Below are 23,243 nucleotides of genomic sequence, written 5' to 3'. Positions count from 1 at the left end.
TCCAATGGCAATACGTATGTAACTCAGAAATATTGGAGTTTCAGTGGGATCTGCTGCTACGTCTGACTCTACAATGGGGTTTGCTGCTATGTCAGGCTCTACCTTGAGACGAATTATTACCATCAGTGTCACAGAGAGGTCTTTGGGCTTTCTGTTTGATTGGGTGAAATCTATGATCACCACCGTCATAATTATTGCCTTAGAAGTTTAAAAAATATATATATATTGAAGGGAAAAAGTAACAAGGACTTCTACCCAAGTTATTCAGTGCAGAACAACTGACTTACAGAAGGGGTGAGCTATATATTGCTCGAATGTAAATGGCATTTTGCTACATTAATGGTTCATTATTGTTAACTTCAGTTGATTGGGAATGGCACTAAAGCTGTTTTTGAATAACTGGATTTAGATAACTGCAGAGACAGAAATGAAAAATGATTGATGCTTACCAAAACAAAGGAAACTGGGAAGTGTCACAGAATGATCAAAGGAAGGCTGCAGCTAATGGGCCACAGACACAACTGAGACATCAACTGAGGAATTCATGGAAGAAGTTATTGTGAGCACCACTGTCATGGGAGACTTTAGTAGAGAATAAACAGGGACAAATAGGACAGAGTAAAAAAATGAGCAATGCTGAAAGTGAGTGGGTGACTGACGTAGATGGATTTACCCTTGCAGCAGAGGTCTTGGCTACAGTTGTCCATTCTTCCTTGGGATTACAGACTGGTGATCAGACTGCGAGTGTAACTGTTGCTTCCAAAGGAATAGAAACAATAGGTATATTTGGAGAGGGGAAGATGTTATAGATAATCCGAGACAACATGACTTTACTCAGGAAAATGATGGAATAATAAAATGTAAATTTAAACGATTAACAATTAAACAAGTTAAAAATAAAACTGATTAACAATGTAACTGATTAACAACTGTAATTGATTAACAATGAAGGCCAGGTTGGGAGGGGAGGGAGTGATCCAAGTAATACAGATGATTTTAAACACAAGAGATTCTGCAGATGCTGGAAATCCAGAGTAACACACAAAATGCTGGTAGAATGCAGCAGGCCAGGCAGCATCTGTAGGGAGAAGTACTGTCGACGTTTCGGGCCAAGACCCTTCGTCAGGACTAACTGAAAGGAAAGATAGTAAGAGATTTGAAAGTAAGAGGGGGAGGGGAAAATGCAAAAAGATAGGAGAAGACACAAAGGAGTGGGGTGAAGTTGAGAGCTGGAAAGGTGATTGGCAAAAGGGATACAGAGCTGGAGAAGGGAAAGGATCATCGAACGGAAGGCCTAGGGAGAAAGAAAGGGGGAAGGGAGCACCAGATGGAGATGGAGAACAGGCAAAGAGTGATGGGCAGAGAGAGAAAAAAAAAGAGAGGGGGAAAATAAATAAATCAGGGATGGGGAAATAAGGGGAGGAGGGGCATTAACTGAAATTGGAGAAATCAATGTTCATGCTATCAGTTTGGAGGCTACCCAGATGGAATATAAGGTGCTGTTCCTCCAACCTGAGTGTGGCTTCATCGTGATGGTAGAGGAGGCCATGAATAGACATATGGGAATGGGACGTGGAATTAAAATGTGTGGCCACTGGGAGATGCTATCTACTATAAGCCTACTGTCTCTCACAGCTAAAATGAGTGAATCTGCAGATGCTGGAAATAAATAAAAATACAAAATGTTGGCAGAACTCAGCAGGCCAGGCAGCATCTATGGGAGGAGGTAGTGACGATGTTTCGGGCCTGATGAAGGGTTTCGGCCGGAAACGTCGTCACTACCTCCTCCCATAGATGCTGTCTGGCCTGCTGAGTTCTGCCAGCATTTTGTGCTTTTATGTCTCTCACAGCTACCTGGACTATTCCTCTTCCCACCCTGTCTCTTGCTAAAATGCTATCCCTTTCTTGCAATTCATCCGTCTCCGCCGCATCTGCTCTCAGAATGAGGCTTTTCAATCCAGGACGAAGGAGATGTCATCCTTTTTTAAACAAAGGGACTTCCCTTTCTCCACCATCAACTCTGCTCTCAAACACATCTCTCCCCTTTCATGCACATCTGCTCTCACTCCATCCACCCGCCACCCCACTCGGGATAGGGTTCCCCTTGTCCTTACCTACCATCCCACCAGCCTCCGGGTCCAACATATAATTCTCCGTAACTTCCGCCACCTCCAGCGGGATCCCACTACCAAGCACATCTTTCCCTCCCCCTCTCTTTCTGTTCTCCGCAGGGATTTCTCCCTAAGCGACCCCCTTGTCCATTCATCCCCCCCCATCCCTTCCCACCCACCGATCTCCCTCCCAGCACTTATCCTTGTAAACAGAACAAGTGCTACACCTGCCCTTACACTTCCTCCCTCACCACCATTCAGGGTCCCAGACAGTCCTTCCAGGTGAGGCAACACTTCACCTGTGAGTTGGCTGGTGTGGTACACTGCGTCCGGTGCTCCTGGTGCGGCCTTTTATATATTGGTGAGACTCGACACAGACTGGGAGACCGATTCGCTGAACACCTCTGCCGCCAGAGGAAGCAGATACTCCTCCCCTACTTTCCCCATCCCTGATTTATTTATTTCCCCCTCCCCTTTTTTTCTCTCTCTGCCTATCACTCTTTGCCTGTTCTCCAGCTCCCTCTGGTGCTCCCCTCCCCCTTTCTTTCTCCCTAGGCCTCCCGTCCCATGATCCTTTCCCTTCTCCAGCTGTGTATCCCTTTTGCCAATCACCTTTCCAGCTCTTAGCTTCCCCCCACCCCCTCCAGTTTTCTTCTGTCATTTTGTATTTCTCCCTCCCCCTCCTACTTTCAAATCTCTTACTATCTTTTCTTGCAGTTAGTCTTGATAGAGGGTCTCAGCCCGAAAACATCGACTGTACTTCTTCCTATAAATGCTGTCTGGCCTGCTGAGTTCCTCCAGCATTTTGTGTGTATTGCTTGAATTTCCAGCATCTGCAGATTTCCTCATAAATGCTAGAGTAACTCAGGTCAGGAATAAACAGTTGACATTTCAGGCTGTGACCCTTCAACTGACTAATCAGTTGATTTTCTTCATGTTTTTTATTTTTTAAAAATCTGATATTGTTAGTGTAATTAGTGCACTTAGAAACATAGAAAATCCTACAGCACAATACAGGCCCTTCAGCCCATAATGCTGTGCCAAACATGTACTTACTTTAGAGATTACTTAGGGTCACCCATAGCCCTCGATTTTTATTAGCTCCATATAACCTAAGAGCAATTTGACTAAGAGGTAGAAACCTAGGAATATTTCTGTCCAATGAAACAGAATATTTCTGTCTAGTGAAATTGTGATGGTGTGCAGATGGTGATAGAGGCAGATGTAATAATTTTCAAAATAGAATTTGAGAATGACCGAAAGGGGAAAGATTTGCAGAGCAGATCTTACAAATACCTGGCAAAGGCACAGTGGGCAAGTGCCTTCCTTCCAGGCGGTTTCTCTTTGCCAGGACAAAACTGTAGCCTCAACATGTTTTTACAGCTTGCCAGTTGTCAGATTGAGGGACTATTCCTACTTCATAAGTATGTGAAGAGCAAGAAGATAAGACGTGAGAGAATAGGACCAATCAAGTGTGACAGTGGATAAGTGTGCATGGAACCAAAGGAGATAGCAGAGGTACTTAGTGAATACTTTGCTTCAGTATTCACTACGGAAGAGGATCTTGGTGATTGTAGGGATGACTTACTGCAGACTGAAAAGCCTGAGCATGTAGATATTAAGAAAGAGGATGTGCTGGAACTTTTGGAAAGTATCAAGTTGGATAAGTCACCGGAGCCAGACAAGATGTACTTCAGGTTACTGTGGGAGGCGAGGGAGGAGTCTGCTGAGTCTCTGGTGATGATCTTTGCGTCATCAATGAGGACAGGAGAGATTCTGGAGGATTGGAGGGTTGCAGATGTTGTTCCATTATTCAAGAAAGGGAGTAGAGATAGCCCAGGAAATTATAGACCAATGAGTCTTACTTCAGTGGTTATTAAGTTGATGAAGAAGATCCTGAGAGGCAGGATTTATGAACATTTGGGGAGGCATAATATGATAAAGAATAGTCAGCATGGCTTTGTCAAAAGCAGTCTGTGCCTTATGAGCCAAATTGAATTTTTTGAGGATGTGACTAAACACATTGATGAAGGTAGAGCAATAGGTGTAGTGTACATGGATTTCAGCAAGGCATTTGACAAGCTACCCCATGCAAGGCTTATTGAGAAAGTAAGTAGGCAATGGATCCAAGGGGACATTGGTTTGTGGATCCAGAACTGGCTTGCCCACAGTGGTTGTAGACGGATCATATTCTGCTTGGAGGTCAGTGACCAGTGGTGTGCATTACACAGATGGTAGTTTGCCTCCCAGGTGCCAGGTTTTGTAATGTTTCTGAGCACATCCACAATATCCTGAAATGGGAGGGTGAGCAGCCAGAGGTTGTGGTACATATTGGGACCAATGACATAGGTAGGAAAAGGGAGGAGGTCCTGAAAGCAGAATACAGGGAATTGGGAAGGAAGCTGAGAATCTCAAGGGTAGTAATCTCAAGATTGCTGCATGAGCCACGTGACAATGAGTTTAGGAATAGAATGAGGTGGAGGATAAATGCATGGCTGAAGGACTGGAGCAGTGGATTCTGAATCCAATCCACTGTACGTTATGGTGTTTTGACATTTCAATGTACAATTGTTTGGACATGTGACAAATATTGCTAATCTTTACTATATACCGTGGAACCAGTTCAATTAATAGTCAATAACTTTTAAAAGCTATTCAGCAGATTCTTGCAAAAAGTATGGTTGCCTTTAATCTCTTTACTGTCAAGTACTTGTGTACATTTGCAGTGGCTTCAGTCCCGTAATATTATCCATCCTTTGTAATACTTCACTCAAGAATGGACTCACAGATGCATTTTCCCAAATTCATCGTGTACATTAAAACAGACCCATATAACTCTATAAAATAGACATGTTGAAACCTGCGATGCTCCTGACAGTTATCGTAGACAATCCTTGTTCAGCTGAAATTCATTGTAATTGTTGGTCTTTGCCTCCCTCTAGAGGTCATAATCAGACTCAGAATCAGGTTTATTATCACCGGCATGTGTCGTGAAATTTGTTAACCAAGCAGCAGTAGTTCAATGCAGTACAAATATAGAAGAATTAATCTATCAATCACATTATATGTATATGGAATAGATTAAAAATTGTGTAAAAACAGAAATATATTTAAAAATTGAGTTAGTGTTCACAGGTTCACTGTCCTTTTAGGAATCAGATGGCAGAGGGGAAAAAGGTGTTCCTGAATCACTGAGTGTGTGCCTTCAGACTTCTGTACCCCCTGCCTGATGGTAACAGTGAGAAAAGGGCATGGCCTCAGTGCTGAAGGTCCTTAATAATGGACTCTGCCTTTCTGAGACACCACCTCTTGAAGATGTCCTGGGTACTTTGTAAACTAGTATCCAAGATGGAACCGACTAAGTTTACAACCCTCTGCCGCTTCTTTCGGTCTTGTGCAGTAGCCCCCCCCCCCCCCCCCACCCCCATACCAGACAGTGATGCAGCCTGTCAGAATGCTCTCTACGGTACATCTATAGAAGTTTTTGAATGTATTTGTTGACATACCAAATCTCTTTAAGCTCCTAATGAAGTATAGTTGCTGTCTTGCCTTCTTTATAGTTGAATCGATGTGTTGGGACCAGGTTAGGTCCTCAGAGATCTTGACACCCAAGAACTTGAAACTGCTCACTCTCTCCACTTCTGATTTCTCTATGAGGATTGGTATGTGCTCCTTCATCTTGCCCTTCCTGAAGTCCATAATCAGCTCTTTCATCTTACCGACGATGAATGCCAGGTTGTTGCTGCGACACCACTCCACTAGTTGGCATATCTCGCCCCTGTACACCCTCTCATTTCCACCTGAGATTCTACCAACAATGGTTGTATTGTATGATCATTCCCCATGGTCAGGAAATTACTGTTTAAATAAATAATCTTTTTGAAGAGCACGAATTCAAGATTCAAGATAGTTTATTGTCATTCTTCAGTAGAGAAGTGTAAAGGAGAACAAAATGATTGTTACTCTGGAACCAATGGAGTGCAGAGAAACATAATAAGCATTAAGCACAATAAAAAACAAAAAGCACAATATAAAAACATATATAAATGCAATCCTATAAAATATAATGTACAAGGGTGATGCTTTTCCTGCTAATTTTGAAGCAATCCTTTAGTTATTGTCACACTAATCACCACACAACAGAAAATGCTGGATACATATTGGTTTAAAAAGGCTCTAAAAGTAATCCGGGAAATTATAGGCTGGTAGGTCTGACGTCGGTAGTAGGTAAATTCTTGGAAGGAGTACTAAGAGATAAGATCTACAAGTATTTAGATAGACAGGGACTTATTAGGGAGAGTCAACATGGCTTTGTGCGTGGTAGGTCATGTTTAACAGACAGACATACTTTATTGATCCTGAGGGAAATTTGGTTTCGTTACAGCCGCACCAACCAAGAATAGTGAAGAAATATAGCAATATAAACCATAAATAATTAAATAATAATAAGTTAATCATGCCCACTGGAAATAAGTCCAGGACCAGCCTATTGGCTCAGGGTGTCTGACACTCCGAGGGAGTAGTTGTAATGTTTGATGGCCACAGGTAGGAATGACTTCCTATGACGCTCAGTGTTACATCTCGGTGGAATGAGTCTCTGGCTGAATATACTCCTGTGCCTAACCAGGATATTGTGGAGTGGATGGGAGTCATTGTCCAAGATGGCATGCAACTTGGACAGCATCCTCTTTTCAGACACCACTGTCAGAGAGTCCAGTTCTACCCCCACAACATCACTGGCCTTAAGAATGAGTTTGTTGATTCTGTTGGTGTCTGCTACCCTTAGCCTGCTGCCCCAGCACACAACAGCAAATATGATAGCACTGGCCACCACAGACTTGTAGAACATCCTCAGCATCGTCCAGCAGATGTTAAAGGACCTCAGTCTCCTCAGGAAATAGAGACGGCTCTGACCCTTCTTGTAGACAGCCTCAGTGTTCTTTGACCAGTCCAGTTTATTGTCCAGTCATATCCCAGGTCTTTGTAGTCCTCCACCATGTCCACACTGACCCCTTGGATGGAAACGGCGGTCACCGGTGCCTTAGCCCTCCTCTGGTCCACCACCAGCTCCTTAGTCTTTTTCACATTAAGGTGCAAATGATTCTGCTCACACCATGTGACAAAGTTTCCCACCGTAGCCCTGTACTCAGCCTCATCTCCCCTGCTGATGCATCCAACTATGGCAGAGTCATCAGAAAACTTCTGAATATGGCAAGACTCTCTGTTGTAGCTGACGTCTGAGGTTTAGATGGTGAAGACAAAGGGAGACAGGACAGTCCCCTGTGGAGCCCCAATGCTGCTGACCATTCTGTCTGACACACAGTGTCAGATACAAATACAAATACAAACTTATTACAGTTTTTCAAGAAGGTTACAAGGAAAGTGGATGAAGGGAAGGCAGTGGATGTTGTCTACATCAACTTCAGTAAGGCCTTTGACAAGGTCCTGCATGGGAGGTTAGTTAGGAAGATTCAGTCGCTAGGTATACATGGAGAAGTAGTAAATTGGATTAGACATTGGCTCAATGGGAGAAGTCAGAGAGTGGTAGTGGAGGATTGCTTCTCTGAGTGGCGGCCTGTGTCTAGTCGTATGCCACAGGGATCAGTGCTGGATCCATTGTTATTTGTCATCTATATCAATGATCTGGATGATAATGTGGTAAACTGGATCAGCAAATCTGCTGATGATACAAACATTGGAGGTATAGTGGACAGTGAGGAAGGTTTTCAAAGCTTGCAGAGGGATCTGGATCAGCTGGAAAAATGGCACATGGAGTTTAATATAGACAAGTGTGAAGTATTACACTTTGGAAGAACAAACCAAGGTAGAACATACAAGGTAAATATTAGGGCACTGAGGAGTGCAGTAGAACAGAGGGATCCGGGAATACAGATACAAAATTCCCTAAAAGTGGCATCACAGGTAGATAGGGTAGTAAAGAGAGCTTTTAGTAATTGGCCTTTATAAATCAAAGAATCGAGTATAAGAGTTGGAATGTTATAGTGAGGTTGTATAAGGCATTGGTGAAGCTGAATTTGGAGTATTGTGTGCAGTTTTGGTCACCGAATTACAGGAAGGATATTAATAAGGTTGAAAGAGTGCAGAGAAGGTTTACAAGGATGTTGCCGGGACTTGAGAAACTGAGTTACAGAGAAAGGTTGAATAGGTTAGGACTTTATTCACTGGAGCGTAGAAGAATGAGGGGAGATTTGATAGAGGTATATAAAATTATGATGGGTATAGATAGAGTAAATGCAAGCAGGCTTTTTCCACTGAGGCCAGGGGAGAAAAAAAAAACAGAGGTCATGGGTTAAGGGTGAAGGGGGAAAAGTTTAAAGAGAACATTGGGGGGGGTTCCTTCACACACAGAGTGGTGGGACTGTGGAATGAACTGCCAGATGAAGTGGTAAATGCGGGCTCACTTTTAACATTTAAGAAAAACTTGGACAGGTACATGGATGAGAGGTGTATGCAGGGATATGGGCCGGGTGCAGGTCAGTGGGACTAGGCAGAAAAATGGTTCAGCACAGCCAAGAAGGGCCAAAAGGCCCGTTTCTGTGCTGTAATGTTCTAATTTCTTTAGCCGGAGAGTGGAGAATGTGTGGAATTCATTGCCACAGGTGGCTGGAGGCCAGGTCATTGGGTGTACTTAGCACAGTGATTAATAGGTTCTTGATTTGTCAGGGTGTGAAAGGCTACAGGGAGAAGCTGGGAGAATGGGGTTGAGAGGGAAAAGGGATCAGCCATGATGGAATAGTGGAGCAGACTTGATGGGCCAGACATCTGAACTCTGCTCCTATCTCTTACAGTCTTACAGTTCATTGCTGAACAAATTTGTGCAGATTGTTGATGTCTGAAGTCACTAGGTAGTGAACCATTGGTCTTTTAAGGTGACCTTGTAGCTTCAGGATTACCACAGTTAATTCAGGATTAACACACACAAAATTCTGAAGGAACTCAGCCAGGTCAGGCAGCATCTGTAGAGGAATAAACAGCTGATGTTTTCCTGCATCTGCAGAATCTCTTGTGTTTATGATTACCACATCACCCGCATCATCTTTCCATCCAAGATTAATTTAATTGCTTGAATTTAAACTACATCAGGCGGTAGATCTCAGATTTATGCCTCTGAAACACTGATACTGGAAATCGTGGACGCATTGGTAATCATTTTTCAATATTCTATAGATTCAGGATCAGTTCCTGAGGATTGAAGGGTAGCTAATGTTATCCCACTTTTTAAGAAAGGAGGGAGAGAGAAAACAGGGAATTATAGACAAGTTAGCCTGACATCAGTGGTGGGGAAGATGCTGGAGTCAATTATAAAAGATGAAATAGCGGCACATTTGGATAGCAGTAACAGGATCGGTCTGAGTCAGGATTTACGAAGGGGAAATCATGCTTGACTAATCTTCTGGAATTTTTTGAGGATGTAACTATGAAAATGGACAAGGGAGAGCCAGTGGATGTAGTGTACCTGGACTTTCAGAAAACCTTTGACAAGGTCCCACATAGGAGATTAGTGGGCAGAATTAGAGCACATGATATTGGGGTAGGGTGCTAACATGGATAGAAAATTGGTTGGCAGACAGGAAACAAAGAGTAGGGATTAACGGGTCCTTTTCAGAATGGCAGGCAGTAACTAATGGGGTACCGCAAGCCTCGGTGCTGGGACCGCAGCTATTTACAATATACATTAATGATTTAGATGAAGGGATTAAAAGTAACGTTAGCAAATTTGCAGATGACACAAAGCTGTGTGGCAGTGTGAAATGTGAGGAGGATGTGAGGAGAATGCAGGGTGACTTGGACAGATTGGGCGAGCGGGCAGGTGCATGGCAGATGCATTTTAATGTGGATAAATGTGAGGTTATCTACTTTGGTGGCAAGAATAGGAAGGCAGATTACTATCTGAATGGTGTCAAGTTAGGAAAAGGGGAAGTACAATGATAGAATAGTACAGCACATTACAGGCTCCAAATTTGAGGAAGGACATTCTTGTTATTGAGGGAGTGCAGCATAGGTTCACAAGGTTAATTCCCGGGATGGCGGGACTGTCATATGTTGAAAGTCTGGAGCGACTGGGCTAGTATACACTGGAATTTAGAAGGATGAGAGAGGATCTGAATCTGATTGAAACATATAAGATTATTAAGGGATTGGATACACTAGAGGCAGGAAACATGTTCCTGAGGTTGAGGGAGTCCAGAACCAGAGGCCACAGTTTAAGAATAAGGGGTAGGCCATTTAGAATGGAGTTGAGGAAAAACTTTTTCATCCAGAGAGTTGTGTATCTATGGAATGCTCTGCCTCAGAAGGCAGTGGAGGCAAATTCTTTGGATGCTTTCAAGAGAGAGTTAGATAGTGCTCTTAAAGATAGCGGAGTCAAGGGATATGGGGAGAAGGCAGGAACGGGATACTGATGTGGATGATCAGCCATGATCACAGTGAATGGCAGTGCTGGCTCAAAGGGCTGAATGGCCTACTCCTGCACCTATTGTCTATGGTCTATTGTCTATCTCTGGATGATAGTTTATTAACCAAACCAATTGACTTAAGCTTAAGTTCAAAAATTTCTGACCAGATGTTGTTGCATCTGGTCTCCCAATCCATCACACATTTCTGCCAATATCCTACACAGCTCCACTGAGATCCCTGGAAATGTCCCATCACACTAGGACCTCAGCTACAACCTGACTTATTCCATGTAGATAATAGAATCCACTCCCTGAAGTTCATGACCCCACATTAAACTCCATTTGCCAGCTTACCCCTCAGAGTATGTCCCATTGGAAAATCCTTACCAGAACACACACTACCACGTGTTTTTATATAATCGGTAAAACTTACTGTTGGAAGGAACACTAAATGTTGAATTTTCAAGCACGTTCAAATCAGTACTGATGACAAGAAAAGGCATTTGTCCTGTCCATCTACAAAGGATTTTGAATTCTAATCCCTATGCCGAGTAATTGGACCCATTTGTCTACAAGTTGTGATTCATTGCTAATGTTCAACTGACATCAGGAGTGTATTGGACCACATCATCTGGTGCACAGTGCACATTCTGTGATAACTGACAGAAATTGGGATCTTTTAATTCAACCCACAATGCATATTTATGCCTCTCAGAAAAACTGGAAAGAAGCCACAAATTAAGACTTTCTACAGATATATATGCTGACTCATTGCGTCACCATCTGAGATTGAGATGTCAATGTGCAGATCGGAAAAAACTGCACAGGGTTATCAACTGAATCAGTTCCATCATGTGCATGGGATCCCACCATTGAGGATGCCTCCAAAAGGCAATGCCTCAAGAAGGCAGCATCCATCATCTAGGATCCTCACCACCCAGGATTCTCTCATTGTTATCATGAGGAAGGAGGTACAGGAGCCTGAAGATACACACTCAACATTTCAGGAACAGCTTCTTCCCCAACACCATCAGACTGAACCCACGAACAGTTTCTCACTATGTTTTTGCTCTCTTTTTGCACTACTTATTTACTTTTTATACTCTCAGTGGCCACTTTACATAGAACATAGAATAGTACAGCACAGTACAGGCTTGGATTGGATTGGAATACAAGATTGGAGTGTAGTGGACAGTGAGGAAGGTTTTCAAAGCTTGCAGAGGGATTTGGACCAGCTGGAAACATGGGCTGAAAATGGCAGATGGAATTTAATGCAGACAAGTGTGAGGTAAGTTTTTTACACAGAGGGTTGTGAGTGCCTGGAATGACTTGCCAGGGATGGTGGTGGAGGCTAAAACATTAGGGGTATTTAAGAGCCTCTTGGACAGGCACATGGATGGAAAGAAAAATGGAGGGTTATGGGGTAGTGTGAGTTTAGTACTTTTTTTTAAGGATTATATGGGTCAACACAACATGGAGGGCTGAAGGGCCTGTACTGTACTGTAGTGTTCTATGGTATTGAATTTTGGAAGGACAAACCAAGGTAGAACATACAAGGTAAATGGTAGGGCACTGAGGAGTGTAGAAGAACAGGAATCTGGGAATACAGATACAAAATTCCTTAAGAGTGGCATCACAGGTAGGTGGGGTAGTAAAGAGAGCTTTTGGTACATTGGCCTTTATAAATCAAAGTATTGAGTATAAGAGTTGGAATGTTATGATGAGGTTGTATAGGGTATTGGTGAGGCCGAATTTGGATTATTGTGTGCAGTTTTGGTCATGGAATTACAGGAAGGATATTAATAAGGTTGAAAGAGTGCAGAGAAGGTTTACAAGGATGTTGCCAGGACTTGAGAAACTAAGTTACAGAGAAAGGTTGAATAGGTTAGGACTTTATTCCCTGGGGTGTAGAAGAATGAGGGGAGATTTGAAAGAGGTATATAAAATTATGATGGGCATAGATAGAGTGAATGCAAGCAGGCTTTTTCCACTGAGGCCAGGGGAGAAAAAAAACCAGAGGACATGGGTTAAGGGTGAAGGGGGAGAAGTTTAAAGGGAACATTGGGGGGTGGGGGGCTTCTTCACACAGAGAGTGGTGGGAGTGTGGAATGAGCTGCCAGATGAAATGGTAAATGCAGGCTCACTTTTAACATTTAAGTAAAACTTGGACAGGTACATAGATGGAAAGTGGTATGGAGGGATATGGTCCAGGTGCAGGTCAGGGGACTAGGCAGAAAAATGGTTTGGCACCACCAAGAAGAGTCAAAAAGGCTTGTTTCTGTGCTGTAATGTTCTATGGTTCTATGGTGTGTATAAAGGTGAGCACCACAGTAACATGGCAGTTAGTGCCACACTTCACAGGTCAGTCACAGTTCCAGCAATCTCCGTAAACAAGTTTGCGCACTCCTTCCCGTGCATGCATGGATTTCACCCAGATGCTCCAGTTACCACCCACAGTCCAAAGGTATATCAGTTAATTGATCGATGTTAATTGTACTGTGATTACGCTGGAGTTAAACCACGGGATTGCTGGGCCGTGTGGCTCATTGGACCACAAAGGCCTGATCCATGCTGTTTCACCTACTAAAAGAAGTAAATAAAATAAATATTTCCACATCACAAACCTTTGCAATAAATCAACAAAATACTAAGCAGCTAAAGCAGTGGTGTGAAGAGAGAATTGCAGATACTCGGCAGATAAAAGCAGTGTCTGTGAGGAAGGAAATGTAGGTAGTGAGGTGAATAACCTTTTAACAAATCTGGAAAATGTTAAAGTTCTTGGGCTGGCACAGAACCAGAGAATGGGCAATAGAAATCAGAAAATGTAAAGGGAATTTGCAGTTCCAATCAATTAACAAGAGATAGCTGTAATTTAGAAGAATGAGGTGTATCTCATTGAAATCTGCCAAATATTGAAAGGCCTAAATAGAATGGACATGGAGAGGATGTTTCATATAGTGGAATAGTCTAGGACCAGAGGACACAGCCTCAGAAGAGAGAGACATCTCTTTGGAACAGAGATGGGGAGGAATTTCTTTAGCTGGAGAGCAGTGAATCTGTGGAATTCCTTGTCACAGGTGGTTTCAGAGACCAAGCTATTGAATATATTTAAAGCCAAAGTTGATAGGTTCTTGATTAGACTGGGTGTCCAAGGTTACAGGAAGAAGGCAGAGGAGAATGGGTAGAGAGGGATAATAAATCAGCCATGATGGAATGATGGAGCAGACTCAATGGGCTGAATGGCCTCATTCTGCTCCTATGTTTTATGATCCAGAGGAGGTAAATGCAGAAGGATCTGAACACTGAAGCAGAGAACCGAGTCTGGGCCTTGTGATCATTCATGCCAATGACGCACAACACTTGTTCAGTATACTGCCAATTCAGTTGTCCAGCAGGAAGCATTACCAGACTTTTGGAGGCTGTAGACTCTGTTTCTGAGCCAGGGTTTACATGTATTACTCTTGTATTTGATTTCAAAGGTTATGGATTCAAAATCCTACTTAAACTTTTGAGTTAAAAGTCTAAACGAGACCTGCCGTTAACGAGGAACACAGCAGCAGATGCTTGCTGGCAGTCACTAGAAGACTCAGGAAGGCTGCCAGTGCTATTTTTGTTGCTCAGACCTCCTGTTTATTTAGATTTACTCCTGAACAAACAAGTCTGCCTTGTTCATGAACAACCTAACCTAAATGGCCACCTTGGAACATTCTGAGATGCTAGAATCTTTACATAAAAGCAAACACTTATTTCTCTCTTATACAATAATATTTATATTCACAACAGGTGGAACCATATTTGCCATATGAATTCACATGTGAAGGACTGCTGGAAAGATTAAATGTTTTCATTGAAAAACAGGTAAGACTATTACTTAACAAATTACTTCAGAAGAATAATCTAATTGCATCCATTTTGTAAAATAAAATATAGATTGTTGATTAAAGAAATTTACAGTTCAGAAACCTGTCCTTTTGACCTATTTCATCAGTGCTGATCTAAACCTGTATCCTCTCAATCTAGACTCCTCTGCCCTGATTACAACATTCTTGTCTTTTATCCTATCCGTGCCTCTCATAATTTTTTAACTCTTTACAGGGTTACCCGTCAGCCATCTACATTCCAGTAGGGATAAACACAGCCTATCCAATCTCTCCTTATTGCTACAACCCTACCTTTCCAGACGACATCCTGATGAATCTGTTCTGCATCATCTGTCCTGGGGTGTGATGACCAGAAATGTAGATAGTACTGCAAGTATAGTGTAACCAGTGTTTTGTACAATTGCAAGGTCTTGTCCCAACTCTGAAACTCAATGCCTTGACCTATGAAGAAAAGTAAACCAAATGCCTTTTTCACTGCCCTCCTCATAGGGCCACAACTTTCAGGGAGCTGTAGATTTGCACTCCAAGGTCTTTCTGAACACTGAATGCTGCAAATGTCCATGCCATTTCCTCTGTGTGTCCTACCCAAAGTGCATTCTCCTTATTTATTTGAATTAAGTTCCAGCTGCAAATGGTCTTTCAAACTTATGCCTAAGCATGTCTCGATATGTCAACCTTCTTCACTACCTACAACTCCAACAACTTCTGTGTCTCTGAAAACTTACTCCTCTTATTATCTTTATTCTCATACAACTCTATAAAAAAACACAGTTAAAAGAACAAAGATATTGAAGCTGTGATATTTGTTTACACTGGATTCCTAATTTGAACAGACAAAAGCAGCAGAGGTTATGCCTCAGATGGCCTACTCCTGCTCCTATTTCTTATGTTCTTATGTGATACATGTTTTCAGGTTTTGGTACCTTGTGCCTGATGGGAGAGGGGCAAAGAGAGAATTCCAGGATAGGTGGCAACTGATTATGTTGGTTGCTTTACAGAGGCATTGGGAAGTGTAGATAGGGTCTAAAAGAGCTTGGAGGGAAGATTGGTTTCCATGATGTGCTGAGCTCTGTCCACAACTCTGCCATTTCTTGCAGTCAAAGGCAGAGCAGTTGCTATACCAATAAAGCCATGATCCAAATATGATGCTATCTATAGTTCCTCGATAAGGATTGATGGGGACAGGCCAAATTTCTTTAGCCTCCTGAGGAAGGAGAAGTGTTTGTGAGCTTTCTTGGGCACGATGTCTATGTGGTTAGACAAGGAGAGGGTTTTGGAGATGTTCATTCCCAGGAATTTGAAGCTCTCAACCTTAGCACCATTGATGTAGAGACAAGCATGTGCACAGCCCCTTCCTGAAGTTAGAAACCAGTTCTTTTGTCTTGTTGACATAGATTGAAAGATTGTTGTCACTAAACTCTCTATCTCCTTCCCTTGGAAAAGGGATTACAGTTTATATGCCTAAATTACATCAGTTTCATTAGAATTCATCATCACTTTTTCTGAAAGAATAATGGGGGTTGTGTTGTCAGCCTTTGCAAATTGGCATCGTTATTATCTCAGTGCTTTCTCCTTCCAGATGGCCTCTTGATGTTTATTATTTTCATTGAGTTTGAATATGCATTGTCCCGCCTTTCCTGCAATCTATAATCTTCACATTCTTCATCTTCATATCTGCATGAAATGTGTAGCACTAGTTTATCTCCACCAGTGAATATTTGCCACTTTCAACATTGCAGCTAATCTTGCTATCTCATATTCTTTTCATTTACATACTTTTTAAATCTGCTCATTTTTATTCACCTGAATTTTAACTTTTTAATCTTTTAGTTCATCACTCTAAACACCATATGACTAGAAGTCAAAGGAGCAGAATTAGGCCATTCGGCCCATTGAATCTGCTCTGCCATTCCATCATGGCTTATTCATTTTCCCTCTCGACTCCTTCTCCTGCCTTCTCCCTGTAACCTTTGATACCCTGACTGATCAAAAACCTATCAGCCTCCACTTTAAATATACCCAATGACTTGGTCTCCACAGCTGTTTGTGGCAATGTATTCCACAGATTCACCACCCCCGGCAAAAGAAATTCCACCTCATCTCCATTCTAAATGGATGTCCCTCTATTCTGAGACAGTGTCCCCTCATTCTAGTCTCCCCCCTCCCCCTCCATGGACTCCCCTCTCCACATCCACTCTATCCAGACCTTTCAATATTTAATAGGTTTCAATGAGATTCCCCTTCATTCTTCAAAGCTCCAGCAAGTACAGACCCAGAGCCATCAAACGCTGCTCATACATTCATCCTTTCATTCCCAGAATCCTTCTCGTGAACCTCCTCTGGACTCTCTCCAACGCCAGCACACTTTTCTTAGATAAGGGGTCCAAAATAGAGCTCACAATGCTTCAAGTGTGGTCTGACCAATGCCTTATAAAGTCTCAGCACCAAATCCTTGTACTTGAAATGAAAGCTAACATTGCATTTGCATCCTCACCACTGACTTAATCTGCAAGTTAACCTTCAGGGAACTCCCAAGTCCATTTGCTCATCTGATTTTTGAATTTTTTCCCTGTTTAGAAAATAGTATGTTTTTATTCCTTCTACCAAAGTGCACAACCACACATTTCCTGATATTGCATTCCATCCGCCACTTCTTTGCTCATTAGAAACATAGAACACTACAGCACAGTACAAGCCCTTCAGCCCTCTATGTTGTACCAACCCATATAATCCTTAAAAAAAAGTATTAAACCCATACTACCCCATAACCCTCTATTTTTCTTTCATCCATGTGCCCGTCCAAGAGGCTCTTAAATACCCCTAATGTTTTAGCCTCCACCACCATCCCTAGCAAGTCATTCCAGGCACTCACAATCCTCTGTGTAAAAAAACTTACCCCTGATGTCTCCCCTAAACTTCCCTCCCTTAACTTTGTACATATGCCTTCAGGTGTTTGCTATTGGTGCCCTGGGAAACAGGTACTGACTATCCACCCTATCTATGCCTCTCATAATCTTGTAGACCTCTGTCAAGTCCCCTCTCATTCTTCTACACTCCAAAGAGAAAAGTCCCAGCTCTGCTAACCTTGCTTCTTATGACTTGTTCTTCAAACCAGGCAACATCCTGGTAAACCTCCTCTGCACCCTTTCCATAGCTTCCACGTCCTTCCTATAATGAGGTGACCAGAATTGAAAACAGTACTCTAAGTGTGGTCTCACCAGAGATTTGTAGAGTTGCAACATTCTCCTAAAGTGCCTGTCTTTCTGTAGCCCCTCTGCTTCCTAAACTCTACCTGCCCATCCACCTATTTTCATATCATCCACAAACTTGGCCTCAAAATCATCAATTCCTTCATTTAAATCACCAACATACAATGGGAAAAGAAGTGGTCCTAACTCTGATCCCTATAGAACACCGCTAATCACCAGCAGCCAACCAAAAACGACCCCCTTTATTCCCACTCTTTGCCTACTGCCAGTCAGCCAATTTTCTCTCCATGCTAGAATCATTCCTGTAATACCATGGGCTCTTAACTTGTTAAGCAGCTTCTTTTGCAGTACCTTGTCAAAAACCTTCTGAAAATTCAAGTAAACAACATCCACTGATTATCCTCTGTCTATCCTGCTTGTATTTCCTTAAAGAATTCCAACAGATTTCCCCTGAAGGAAACAATGCTGACTTTGGCCTATGTTATTATGTTTTCTAATTACTCCAAACCCTCATCCTTAACAATCGACTCCAACATCTTCCCAACTGCTAAGGTCAGGCTTTCTGTCCTAGAATTTCCTTTTTCCTGCTTCCCTCTCTTCTTAAAGACTGCCATCATTATTAATGTACATTTAGGATCAGGAGTGGAATAATGAAGGTGTAGTACAGGCAAATGAGTTTGGCCTGGATAGGCACTGCTGTTGACGTGGACAGGCTGGGCCAGAATTACGTGTTTCTCTACTGTATAACTCTATCATCAGTTTCAATATGTACAACTTTCAGATTCACTTTCACAGTGATTGAGAAGGAGGTCATTAAGGCTCAAGCACTCAGGTAAAGGTGTTGTATTGTCCTCTTCTCTTTTTTGCCAACAGAGAAGGAGATACAGGAGCCTGAAGACACACACTCAACATTTTAGGATCAGCTTCTTTGCCTCCAGCATTTCTGAGAGGTCCATGAACACTAGCTCACTATTTTTGCTCTCTTTTTGCACTACTTATTTATTTTTAAATATATTTCCTATTACAATTTATAGTATATTCTGCAAAATAACAAATTTTACAACATACGTCAGTGATATATAATTCTAATATTGTTTGACATGTATATTTACCCATTGTCTATTTAGAGAATGGGTAGAATTGAATTAATAAACATAGGATTCTCCAAAGCACTTGCTAAGCTGGACTAGTACTCTGTATCCATGCCAATGCAGAGTTGGCAAAGATACAGCTTTGAACTTCTGCTTCTGGATGGTGACTTTACTGCATTCACTGGATATGGTTGCTCACACCTGACACTGGAAATATTGTTGCAGGATTTCTGCCTCCAAAGGGAAATATGGCCACCAATTAGTGCACTTAGAGTTAAAGTGGCCAAACCCTCTCAATCATGTGTGAAGTCTGCCAGAAAGAGCAACTAATTTGTGAGCCTGCTTTCTTCTACCATCTCAACAAAGTGGCTGAGCTCAAGAGGTAAGAGTTCTGCTCAAACTTTCCTATCGTGACCACAATACCTTCATTAGAGATAAATATTCACATTTCATCTTACTTACAGAACCTAATTTTAGTGCATACAGATGTGCAAGTATCAGCAAACAACTGGAAGTCTACGAAGGAGGAAAGGGTTAGATTGATCTTACAGTAGCTTAAAAGGTTGATGCCACATTGTGAGCTGAAGGGCCTGCACTCTGCTGGAATGTTCTAAATTCTGTGTTCCGTGATTAACTTTAATAAAGAATTTTCATTATATAAAACAGTAAACATTGAAACTCTTTTGTAGGGTTTCTGCTATACTTACAGATAAAGCAAAATAAGGAACAAATCGAGACATCTAAGTGTCATTTTCTTTAAACTGTGACTGAGAATGAGCAGCATTTGTGTTTGTCAGTTCACAGACCAACGTATTATGTTCACACAAAAAGAGTAAATCAGTATCAAAATTGATTAAAGTAACCTAATCAATACAGTTTGTAATTTGTAAGACCATAAGATACAGGAGCAGAATTAGGCCATTTGGCCCATCGAGTCTTCTCCACCATTTTTATCATGACTGATACATTTTCCCTCTCCACACCAATCTCCTGCTTCCCCACTCCCCCCCCCCCCCCCCCACCCGGTAACCCTTCACGTCCTGACTAATCAAGAATCTATCAACCTCTGCCTTAAATATACCCAGTGATTTGGCCTCCACAGTTGCCTATGGTAATAAATTCCACAGATTCACTACACTCTGGCTAAAGCAATTCCTCCTCATTTCTGTGCTATTCTGAGGCAGTGTCCTCTGGTCCTAGACTGCCCCACCATAAGCTAAGTATTTTCTAAGAACTATTTTTAGAAAAAGGAAAAAAAGTTAAGTATTATTAAATTTAAATTTACTTCTTTTAAAATGTACCTCTCTGGGACAAAAAATTCCCAGCTCATTCGATGACACTACCATTGTAACTTTTCCAGATGATGGATAAGATGCTAACACATGTAAAAGTATTTGCAATGTAATGACAGATGAAACAATATAAAATCCCAGATAGGGTTCCTGAGATAAACTATAAAGATTTGGGTTCATAAGTCAGTAGATGATTTCACAAGTACCAGTATTCTTTTATGAATAAAGTTTATTCTGTGATGGATATCCACATCTTGGGCCAAAACACAGCAGCTGACACTTGTAAAGATCAAACAGTTGTAGGTTAGACTTCCAATTAATATTGTTTAGTTTCTGGTTGTAAGCAGAGCCTAGTCTTCAGCCTTCAAATGTAAATGGAAAGCAGTAATCAGTTTGAAGTTTGAAAACACAGCTTTGCAAACAAGCTTTGTATATAGCAACTGCATTGTCTGTAGATTTAGCTCACAGTACCTGGTTTATTGCTGCTCAAGAGGTGCAGTAAAAGACAATGAGTTATTTAATTTGGCTTGTTTCAAAACAGATAAACCTGACTAAGTTCCTTACTTCAAGGAAGCTGGCAGACCTGAAGGAGACAATCATTCAGCATATTAATAACTGATCTATTAATTTTGAGTGTTTATGTAGTCAGAGAAATTAGTTTCACAGCATTAATTGATGGTAGCTCAGATTTGTGTCTCTAAGCCTTAAGAGCATTTATGTTAAAAGGACATCTGAGGAAATATCATACTGTATATGCATGAAGTCACCCAAAACACAAAGGATTTCCAAAATACAAGTACAATTGCTATAAACTAAAAAGACATACCAACAATTCAGGTGAATGAATCGTCCATCACAGAAATCAAAAGCAGAGGAATGGATTCTAGTTTATCCCGTCTTTCTACCATTCTTCTTGATGTTCTTTAACCATTCCTAATAAACCTAAACTGCTCTCTACATTTACAATCAAGAGAAGATCTGCAGATGAAATCCAAACAACACACACAAAATGCTAGAACAACTCAGCAGGCCAGGCAGCATCTATAGAAAAGAGTACAGTCGACACTTTGGGCTGAGGCCCTTTATCAGGATTCTCAGCCTGAAACATTGACTGTACTTTTTTTCATAGATGCTGCCTGGCCTGTTGAGTTCCTCATTTTGTGTGTGTTGCTCTATGTTTACACCTTCTTTCTGTCCCTTGGGTGACTCTATACATGCAGTATATGATATTTCCTAGGAATGGTTTTGAATTGTTTTAGAAATGGTTTGTAACTGAGTAATGATTTTAAGATAGAAAGTTCCAAGTAAATTTATTAACAAAGTACATAAATGCCATCACGTACGAACCTGAGATTCTTTTTTTCTTTTTCAATCTTTTTATTGAATTTCATATATATAAAAAAACATAATATAATAATAAATAGGTTATAAATGCATAAGACTTGAAATTGAATTAATAGTAGGATAACAATATCCTATTAAAATATCAACAGAAAAACATAGTACATTATCAATCAAGTCTATAATAATTATATGAAAAAAATAAAAATAATCATCAAAAGAAAAAACGAACCTGAGATTCATTTCCTTGCATGCATTCATGGCAAATACAAAGAAAAAAACAAACAAAATAATAAAAAATAAATATGCAATAAATATTGAGAATATGAGATGACTCACTGAATTATTCCCACAACCTATGATTCACTTTCAAAGACTCTCCATCTCCTGTTCTTGATATTTATGTTCATGTATTTATTTATTGTTATTTTTCTTTTTTTTTTGTATTTGCGGATGCAATAGGGTCTTTTAAGTGATTTCTAGATAGGTACATGGAGCTTTGAAAAATTGAGGGCTATGCGGTAGGGAAATTCTAGGCAGTTTCCAGAGTAGGTTACATGGTTGGCACAACATTGTGGGCCGAAGGGCCTGTAATGTGCTGCAAATTTCTATGTTCTATTGCACAGTCTGTTGTTTTTTGTCCGTTCTGCTGGGGACATCTTCCAGAGATGGGATAGATACTTCATTGATCCCAAAGGAAATCAGAGTGTCACAGTAGCATTACAAGTGCACAGTTAATAAGTATTAGAAAAGAAGTAAGAAGAATTTTTAAAAAGTTACCGCAAACAGTCTAACAGGAGAGGGTCATTGACTCATTATAGAGCCTGGGTGCTGAGGGTAAGAATGACCTCATATAGCACTCTTTGGAGTAGTACAGTTGTCTTAGTCTATTACTAAAAGTCTGTTCAGCCAAAGTAACATGCAGAGGGTGAGAAACATTGTCCAGAATTGCCAGGATTTTCTGTAGAGTCCTTTGTTCTACCACAGACTCCTGTGTGCCCAGCTTGACTCCTATAACAGAGCCAGTCTTTCTAATCACTTTATTAAGCCTGTGGGCATCACCCATGTTGAAGCCATTGCCCCAGCATATCACTGAATAGAAGATTGTACTGGCAACAACAGACCAGTAGAACATGAGAAGGAGAGGCCTGCACACTCCAAAGGACCTCAGTCTCTTCAGGAAGCCTCTATGTTAGTGCTCCATTCAAGTCTGTCATCCAGACGCACCCTCACATACTTGTAAGTCCTCAATATATCCACATCCTCACCATCAACAGTAACAGGGAGCAGTGCAGGCTTAGTCTTCCTAAAGTCCATCACCATCTCCTTTGTTTTACTGATGTTGAGCTGCAGATGATTCAGCTTGCACCATTTAACAAAGTCCTGCATCAGGGCCTGAATTCATCCTCCTGTTCTCCCTTTATATATATAACCACACAACAATTACAGCGCGGAAACAGGCCATCTCAACCCTTCTAGTCCGTGCCGAACGCTTACTCTCACCTAGTCCCACTGACCTGCACTCAGTCCATAACCCTCCATTCCTTTCCTGTCCATATACCTATCCAATTTTACTTTAAATGACAATACCGAACCTGCCTCTACCACTTCTACTGGAAACTCGTTCCACACAGCTACCACTCTCTGAGTAAAGAAATTCCCCTTCGTGTTACCCTTAAACTGTTGCCCCATAACTCTCAACTCATGTCCTCTTATTTGAATCTCCCCTACTCTCAATGGAAAAAGTCTATCTACATCAACTCTGTCTATCCCCCTCATAATTTTAAATACCTCTATCAAGTTCCCCCTCAACCTTCTACACTCCAAAGAATAAAGACCTAACTTGTTCAACCTTTCCCTGTAACTTAGGTGCTGAAACCCAGGTAATATTCTAGTAAATC

General features: G+C 41.4%; 1 pseudogene; it reads left to right on the top strand.

The window, feature by feature from the left end:
• LOC132378222 (alpha-1,6-mannosylglycoprotein 6-beta-N-acetylglucosaminyltransferase A-like) overlaps window positions 1-23,243 on the top strand; it is a 130,517-nt pseudogene that overhangs the window by 95,899 nt on the left and 11,375 nt on the right.

Source organism: Hypanus sabinus, chromosome 20, assembly GCF_030144855.1.
Source record: "Hypanus sabinus isolate sHypSab1 chromosome 20, sHypSab1.hap1, whole genome shotgun sequence".
NCBI lineage: Eukaryota > Metazoa > Chordata > Chondrichthyes > Myliobatiformes > Dasyatidae > Hypanus > Hypanus sabinus.
Note: the sequence above shows the minus strand (reverse complement) of the source record. Positions and strands in the feature narration are given on the sequence as shown.